Raw genomic sequence first — 9,611 nt, forward strand, 5'->3', positions numbered from 1 at the left:
AAACTACAAACTCTTTAGAGAAAACATAGGATTTTAAAAGAATGAAGACTAGTCAGTCAGTGGGCAAAAAATCAGGTCACTTATTTATAAAAGGAATCAGACTGCTTTCAGATTTCTCCATGGTGACATTCAACATAAAAGAACTATGATACATCTATAAGATCATCAAGAAAGGAATGTTGAAACAAGGTTTTAGATTCAGCGAATCTGTATTTCACCCATTTAATATGTAATAAGGAAGCAAATACTTTCCCCGTGAGTGCTTCTTGAATAAAGTATTAAGGCTATTGTCTTAGTCTGTTTGGGCTGCTATAACAGAATACCATAGGAGGGGTGACTTATACACCCCAGAAATTTATTTCTCACAGTCCTGGGGCCTGGGGAGTCCCAAATCAAGGCACTGGCAGATGGGGTGTTCTGTGGGAGCCCGTGCCTTTTCACTGTCTTCACATGGTGGAATGGAGAAGGGAGCTCAGTGGGTCTCTTTTATAAGAGCACTAATACCATCCATGAAACCAAAGTCACCTCTCAAAGGGCCCACCTCCAAAAACCATCATTCGGGGCAGTGGGATTTAATACAGGAATTTGGGGGACACATTCAGTATATAGCAACTATGGAAGGAACTCCACCCAGCCAAAACATGATGGGAAAAATATAGTAAGATGACCGTCTTTGGAAACTTGAGAAATGAATATATTTAGTCGAAGAACAAAGACTAAAACAAACGTAAGGTCTAAGATTAAAAATGATACATGAATGTTACATACCTTAACAGTGTAAAAATAATAAAAGAAACATATTTTGGGAGGGGAAGGAGGAAAACCTGGAAGTCAGTGACTTATACTAATTGTTTCATTTGTAACTGAAGTCCAAGGATACTAAAGTTGACAAATCAAGTAATAAATATAGCCATTTAATTTCATGAAAGTAAACATTAATATATTACTGACTCAAATCAGGGGAATTGGGAAAGAAAAGGACGTTTGCAAATGTCATTGCTTATGGTAAAGGACTAAGATACTCTCAAGGGAAGTAGAGGGATAAGGGTAACTAGAGGCAAACACAGCAATACATCGTTTCCTAATGAGAGTCATAAAAACAGGAAGCGGGAACACAAGGCCGGCCCTCCACGGATGGCTGACCGCATCTCTCCGGCCTTCCACAGTGCGTGCTGAGTCTCAAGCATTCCCAGTGTCAGCAGGGATGACTGGCACCCACCAGGCAGTACTTGCCTTCACTCTTAGCTAACCCAGCGCTTCTCGAACTGTGTGGAATATCCAGCTTCCTTTTATATTTCCTTTTGGTTGCAAACCAATTAGAAAAATGAAATGAAACCAGACCTAACCAAATACATGCAAAATATAAGCTTTAATGATTCAAGTCAGGAGACTTAAAAATGTATTTTAATAATCTGGAAAAAAGAGAAGAATGACAAAACTGTGTATGCTCTTCATTGAAACCATGCACAGAAGTGATTAATACAATAATTATTTTTGTAGGGAACTATAACTTCCAAAGTTGGCTCCCATGACATCCCCAATCCCATGTGCTCTTTTCTAAAATGATCTTGACACTCTTTCCAATGAGTGGTGGGGACTGTGTCCCCTCCCCTTCAACCTGGGTGGTCCTTTGCGACTGCTTTGACCACTGGGCAGAAATGACACTGTAGGACTTATAATAGGTTCCAATAGGCCATATAGCTTCTCCCTGGTTTTCTTGGGACATTTAACCTGAAACTGAGTCTGGGTAAACTCAAGCAGTCTGTGGTGATGTCCATGTGAAGAACTGAGGCCTCCAGCCCAGTCACAGTCAGCTCCCAGCCCATAGTAACACCAACTTGCCAGCCATGTGAGTGAACTATTTAAAAAATCCACCCTGTATACCCCAGGGACACCCCATGGAGCAGAGATGAACCACCCATGTTGAGCCTGCCAAAATTGCAGATTCTGACATCTGCCCAGTTCTGTTCCCCCCACTTCTGTTCACAGGTATTGATCTATATCAAACATCTTGCTCCCCAAACTCCTCTGGTTGGCTAGTGAAAAACCCAGCTTGTAACACCTATCACCCAACTCTTATCCTGACAGATTCCCTTCTTAGGTATTATGAAATGTAATTTGTGCTTTCTTCAAATTCTAGCATTTGAATTATACCAAAGCTGATGAAATAAAGCTGGCTAGATTTCAGACCCCCAACACATTTTAGACTACAGAAAAAGCTGACTTTTGGTATAAGTCAAGAACCACTTAGGAAACCCCGAATGATGACTTCGTTGTCACTGGCAGTACTATGCCTGCACATCAGTTGGAGCTCTTTTCTCAAAAGCTGTAAAGTATGTGAAGTGTGCCTATGAATTTGATAGGTTTACAAAGAAAAACCTAGTCAACCAAAGGTAACACTACTTGCAATAACTCCACCTGTGCTTCCAGTCCACAAAACACTGCATGACAAAACAAGGGCGAAGAGACCACGGCACTTGACTCAGGAGTAAAGTTTAAGGAGATGCCAAGAAAATACAGAAATCAAGCTATACAATAGTTTAAGACAGTATTTTTAAAAAATCAAAATTAATGCAAAAAACCCATAATGAAAAAAAAATCCAAAATTGTTTTGAAGATGGTCTTGACATGACTGACTGAGCATGTATGTAATGGGATTACCTCCCTATTGCCATCACTCTAAAGCAGGCTATCATCTCATTCGTGGTCTATATAAATTGTTGATTATGTTTTTTTCTGATTCTGAAAATAACAAATATACTTCATATCCATTAGGGTGGCTACAAAAAAAAACCTACACAAAACAAAAATGGGAAATAACAAGTGTTGGTGAGGATGTGGAGAGATTGGAACCCTCATGAATTGCTGAGGGAAATGCAAAATAGTGCCATCCCTGTGGAAAACAATTTGGTGCTTTCTCAAAAAGTTACGCACAGAATTACGTGACCCAGCACTTCCATTCCTAGGTGTAGTCCCCCAAAACACTGAAAGCAGAGACTTGTACACCTATGTTCATAGCAGTATTATTCATAATAGCCCAAAGGTGTAAATGACCCAAATGTCCATTAAGAGATGAAAGGATAAACAAAATATGAAATTCAGCTTGAAAAAAATTAAGTTCTTATATGTGCCATAACATGGATGAAACTTGAAGGCATTTTGCCAAGTGAAATAAGCTGCCTACAAAAAAGACAAATATCCATTTATATGAGGTATATATAGAACAGACAAATTCCTAGAGGAACAAAGAATAGTGGTTGCAGGGCTGGTGGGGTGGGGAGTTATTTAATGGGCAGAGACTATCTAGATTGATGAAAGTTCTGGAAATGGATAGTGATGATGGCTCTACACTGTGAACATATTTCATGCTGCTGAATTACACACTTGTAAATAGGAAAAAGGTAAATTTTGTTATGTATATTTTACCAAAAAAATGATCACAAATACCTGCTTCATAAACTTAGGAAATAAGAACATGAAGAAAAACATTTTAATTAGTAATAATTCTCATTCAGAGTTTTAGCTCTACACTTTCCTCACAGTCTTGTCATGACCTTACCAACAGTGGCAGGGTTATTAAGACAGTTTTCTGTGTATTTTTTCCTCCATTGTGTGTGAAGGTGGCTGGCTCTCCTTGCACTGTGTAAACAGGCTAAATAATAATCACCCATAAAATATTTTCCTTTCTTCCTACTCCCCTCAACAAATCCTAATGTCTCATTATTGAAGAGATTAAGCAAAAGACCTCTGAGAGCAGCAGCAGGACTTTGTAGACCACAGGGAGCGAGGCGGATTTCTCACATCACTCTTCCCAGTGGCCAAACCTCAGACGGTAGGGCACCAAGGTTTCCAGCCTTGGCTAGATTCTCAGCTTTCCTGACATGGACAGGGGGCTGAAGAACACTGATGGCCTTGAACGATAGAAATGTCAGTGACAGATGAAGCACTAGAGATTTATCTCCTGTTCTGAGGGCCCCACAAGCCTCAGACCTCAGTACAATCCCTTGAGGAAGAGGTATAATAAAGACTAACTGTAGCTTTCCTGACAGCAGATTTCGATTTGACTTAATGATAATGTAGAAACATGGTTATTTCTGCCTACTGGAGTTTATGAACTGAAATTTAAGACTTGTCATCATTTGAGTGCCCATAATTCTAACACAACCTCAATTCTTAGAATTGTCAAAGGGCTTTCTCTACTTTTTACTCAAACCAATAGGAGCATGAGAACTGTTCTTAGAGGAAAGGTGTGTGTGTGTGTATACTTTTAGTAATATTCTAGAAATATCACCTTGGGACTAAGAGCTGTTAATAGACCGCCATTCTGGTCGGCTGGTGCTGTGCCCACACACTTGTTAATCACCCTGTACACTGTCATGTGGCTGCTACCAAGTTCTTCCATTTTCAATGTTTTTACTTAATAATCCAGAGCTCTTTTGCATGACAATACTTTTTCATGTTTTAATACTGAATTTCTAAAGGCTCCTATAAGTCAGTGGATTCTTAAAAGGAATTTATAGCCTAAGACATATGTTGCAATTAAGAACCCAAAAAGCCTTTTACTATTGTATGTCTTAAGCCATAAATCATTCCTTTAAGAATCCAATGACAGCTTTACAGAGGCCTTTGGGAAAACAGGATATAAGTCTTACAGTTCAGGCAACTTTCCAAGACACAACCACAGCCCATCAAGGAATACCTACATTCAAATGTCCTGCTTTCACAGCCAGAATAGCATTCAGTGGCATATGAGGACAGCTCCATGACCTTGTTCATACATTACTTTATGGGTCTGTGTGAACTGCTTGGGAAATATTGTTAGTCACAGATTGTACCACCATGTGTTTTTTAAACTGGCTCCAAATTTCACTGCCTCAAGAATAATTTTTAATCCTTCAGTCTTTTTTATTTAGTCACATTTGCTTCAGATGAGGTGTGTGTGTATATGTACAATTTCAGAGTAAGTTGTGGGCATCACAGCACTCCATCTCATCTACATATGGGCGTATTTCAGGGTGGGTCACCTAAAAATGAGGCCAACACACACCAATACAACCACACCACCACTGTCACACCAAGACAGCAACAACTCTACTTGCTATCTAGTTCACATTCCTATTCTTTAATTATCTAATTATCTAATTGTTTTATAGCTTTTTCTCAAACCAGTATCCAATCCAGGTTCAGATATTGCATTGAGTTATTGGGTATGTGTCTTCACTTTCTTTCAATCTAGAAGAGTCCCTCCACCTGTTTTTTGTTTAGTGACATAGACTTTTTGGAGACCAGGCCTAGTAGATGCCAGTTTCTCTTGACTGGTTCCTTACCCTGTTGTTTCTGTCCCAACTTCTAAGGCCCAGCAGCAGTTAGGTCTATGACGACTGGATTCAGATGACACATTTCTGGCAGAAACACCTTGTGTGTTCTGTACTGCATCCCGCCAGGCAGCGCACACTTCATGCCGTGCCTTGAAAGGGATGCTGTTTGGTTTCCTGGCTAACGTGGCGACAACGTTCTCCATCGCAAAGATCACGTTCCCCTCCGCAACATGTAATCTGGGAGCTGCACTTTGAAATGTTGGAAGATTGTTACCAACAATTCTTCCCATTCCTGTTTGCATATGCCACTCCTCTCTTCAAGAGGTAGAATCGATTTTTCATCCCTTGATTCTGGACTGGCTGTGTAACTTGGTTTGTCTCATATAATGTGGCGAAAGTGGTATTTCCTTATTTCTGGGCCTGGGCCCTGAGTGGCTTTAAAACATCTCTTTTTGCCCTCCTGGGAATGATCCACCAAGTAAAGAAACTCAGGCTGGACTACTGATGAGCGAGAGCCCCACGTGGAGGCCCAGTCAGCCCAGCCAGAGACACCAGACATGTGAATGAAGCCATCTTGGACTCTTCAGCCCTGTTACGCCACTGCAGCCAACATCACGTGCAGCGGAGGTAAGCCCTCTCCACTGCAGAGTCAGGAGAAGTAATAAATGGTGCCCAAAGTCACTATGGTTTTGAGTGAGTTGCTACAGAGACAGATCCCATGTAAATATTTTTTCACTCAACAGTTTTAGCATCCACTGATGATGCTTGTCTGGATCAATCATTTCACAGAGGTTGGCACACGATAGTTAAATTCTGTCATTCTCTCTCCATTTGTTGGCTGGCATTCTATTGCTGAGAGAGACAGAAACAGGGAAGAATTGGGAGGGAGAAGAACAAAAAAGAGGTAGAGAAAAGAGGGAAGGAGAGGGAGACAAAAAGGCAGACATGCACATGCCAATTTTCCCTCAAGTAGGTATAAACTACTGTTCATTCCAATAGTATGGATCCTGCTCTTTGCCTACTAAATTTCCTTACCTTCACATACAAAAACTTGGTGAATCTGTGAATTCAGCGACATAATTTGGCACCCTGCAGGATCAAACACTGAGTTTCACTTCTGATTACTTTAGTCCTTTGGATGGAAGAAATCTTTCCATGTTGTCATGGAAGATCTATGGGTTTCCATTCTGCCTTGACTCCCACCCTAGCAGTCCTTTAAGTTCTCACGGTTTCATTTTGGTTGGCAGCAGCCGCAAAGTAGTTCTCCAGGGTCTTGTCCTCACTGGGCACTTCATCCCAGGTGGCCGCAGACAGTAATGTAATTAGCTGTCTCACCACGAGCTACCAGATTCCCAGTCTGATGTTGCCGATACTGCTATGATCCAGTTTTTGCTGTCCTGCCATCTTTGTGGTGATCAAGAATGAAGGGCCTGGAGAGCAGCACCCGACAAGCCAAGGCTGGTCAAGGGTCTAGGTGACGGCTGCCAAGTGAAGAAGAGAAAGAGGCTGTCCCCACTTTGGATCCTGTAGTGCGAGGCCACAGCTCTCCCCAAGCCAGGAAGGCAGTGTGGACGAACAGCACTCCCCTGAGGTACATCTGTTTGATGAGTATCTTTGTTGTCCTGGTTTTTCTCTTTCTCCTTAAAACCTTTTGTTATTTTATGGGGTTCCAGAGAAGACAAATTCTTGTGATCAGCTGTCAATCTGTAATTCTTCCTTAAAACCTTTTTCTTATTTAATTAGTGGAAATTAAAATAATTAAAGATAAAAACAAAGAAAATATTAAACAAGTATCCATACTTCTATCACCCAGACTTAGCCACTAATTCCTTGGTGTACTTGGTTTCATTCCTAATTTTCTTTTTCTTTTTTAAGAAGTAAAAAATTGGTGGTGGGGGGAGAGGCAAAAATTATACATGCTTATTGCAAAGTATTGAAACTTAGAAAAAAGTACAAAGATTCTTTTACTCAATAAATGTTTATTGAGCACCCATCAGGTACCAGGCACTGTTCCAGATGCTGGAGATACAGCAGAGAAAAAAACAGGCAAGAAAATAACAATTCTCATGGAACACATGCATTAGTTGGATAAACTAAGAAAAATAGCAAATTATGCAGTTTGTTAGATGAGAAATGCTACAGAGAAAAATAATGCAGGGAATGGGTATAAGGAGCATGAGGAGGGACTGTAATTTTAAGGACGATGACCAGGGAAGGTCTCATTGAAAAGGTATGGTCTGAGAATGTACATGAAGGAGATGAAGGAAGGAGGTACAGGAAGTTAAAAAAAAATCAACCCTAATCTCACTACCCACAAGTAACATAATGAAAATGAAAGATGGAAATAATTCTAGATACCTTTTTATGTATATGTGCACGTATCCGGATGAATGGTTATGGATGAGTGGACAGAAAGATACAGCTAGGAGAAATATATTGTTATAAAAATGGACTCAAATGACAGAAGTTTTTCTTTTTTATCATAAATTATCTATTGAGGAACTATTTTTGTTTCTGGGCATATATACATACATATATGTATATCAATCATTATCTCATCCAGTTCTGGATTTGGGATTGCACTGAATCTAGGATCAGTTTCGTTTGAATTGGTGTTTTTGATAAAGAATGAGTCTTCCGACTCACAAACAGGGCCCATCTCTACTTATTCAAGTCTTCTTTAGTTTGTTTTGGTAATGTTTCATAGTTTTAAATTTGGAGGTCTTATACATCTTTCATATGTAGAGGTATTGGGTATTTTCTGATGCTACTGTAATTGGCAGTATTTTCATAATTTCAATTTCAAATTGTTTGATATAGAAACAGTAATTCTTATTAATCTTGTATTCTATCCTGTAACCCTGGTGAATTCAGATTTATTGTAAGTTTATATTAATTTGGATTTTCTATATAGACAATTATCATCTGAGAATAAGAATTTTGTTTCTTCCTTTCTAATTCCTCAACTTATTTAGTTTTCCAGCACTTGCTAGAATCTCTTACATGAAGTTGAAAAGAAGTGGTGCTAGCAGGCATCCTTGTCTTTTTCCTGATCTCCGAAGAGTGAATTTTCAATGATTCACAATTAAGTATGGTGTTTGCTTTTTTATTTTGGTAGATGCTCTTTATATTAAATTAAGCTCCCTTCCATTCCTAGTTTTGTTTTTTTTTAAATCTAAGTAGGTGATGGATTTTACCAAATGCTTTTTATGACTATAACTTTTCTCCTTTATTTCTATAAGTATGGTAAATAACATTAATTTTTCAATTTTAAACTAGAGTCCTTGTGTTGACTGCACCATGTTAACAGAACTTTTTGTGGTGTAAATACTCCCACCATGGCAGATTTCATGTCACTGACCTCACAGTTGGGAAGAGATGTGCACACCTGATTCTTGTGAGCAGCTCTGGCACATCTCTGATTTTGGTCCCCAGTAGCCAAGAATGAGATTTATCACAACTTCCCTAGACCAGCAAGAACAAAGCCACTTCAACTTATCTATTTTAGGTAACGTCTCACAGATTATCCAGTAAGTAGATAAAAATGAGCTATAACTCCCTTATTTTTTTTCAAGCCTTTTAAAAGTACCTACTAGTGTCCAGCACTATTGCTAACTGCAAGGGAAAAGGTTACTCTCTGAGGTACAATCTGAATGATCCAGATGAGAGTCATGAAATGTGCTAGAAACTTGGAGAAAAACCTTAAGACAGTAGTAGCAACTTAGTGGTAATGAAACTCGCTGTCACAGTATGGGGATAGTTTAGGAATTCTTCTTGGAAGAGAGTATATGGGTCATGAATTAAGTCTTAATGGAAATGAGATTTTGACTAGCAGAGAAAAGAAGAAAGGACAGTGTACTATAGTAACAGAATGACATAAATGAACATGTGAAGGTAGGAAAGCAAGCACATGGCATAGCTGAGAGCTCACAAAGTTGAGATATCAGTGTCCGTGTTGGGCTCTCCATGTAGCTTCATTTGCAGCACTGCCAAGCAACAGCTCTTACAGCCACAATGTCAGGGAGGTATGCTCGATTTCTTAACTACCCAGGTGGCACGCAGCTAAATGGTACTTCCTATTAACACACGCATTCTGCTTTTTCTTCATGTAAAGCCAGTGAACACAAAAGTCAATTTTCTATTAAAGTACTTCATAATGAAGGTCCTTATAGAGTTTTCAGACTGAGACAAAAAATATTCCTAAATATCCAGGATATCATAGAGATGCTCAAGTAGGCTGGGAAAACATCTCCCCAAAATTTCATAATGGTCCAGACAAACAGAGCCTGAACA

Source organism: Manis pentadactyla, chromosome 6 (assembly GCF_030020395.1).
Source record: "Manis pentadactyla isolate mManPen7 chromosome 6, mManPen7.hap1, whole genome shotgun sequence".
NCBI lineage: Eukaryota > Metazoa > Chordata > Mammalia > Pholidota > Manidae > Manis > Manis pentadactyla.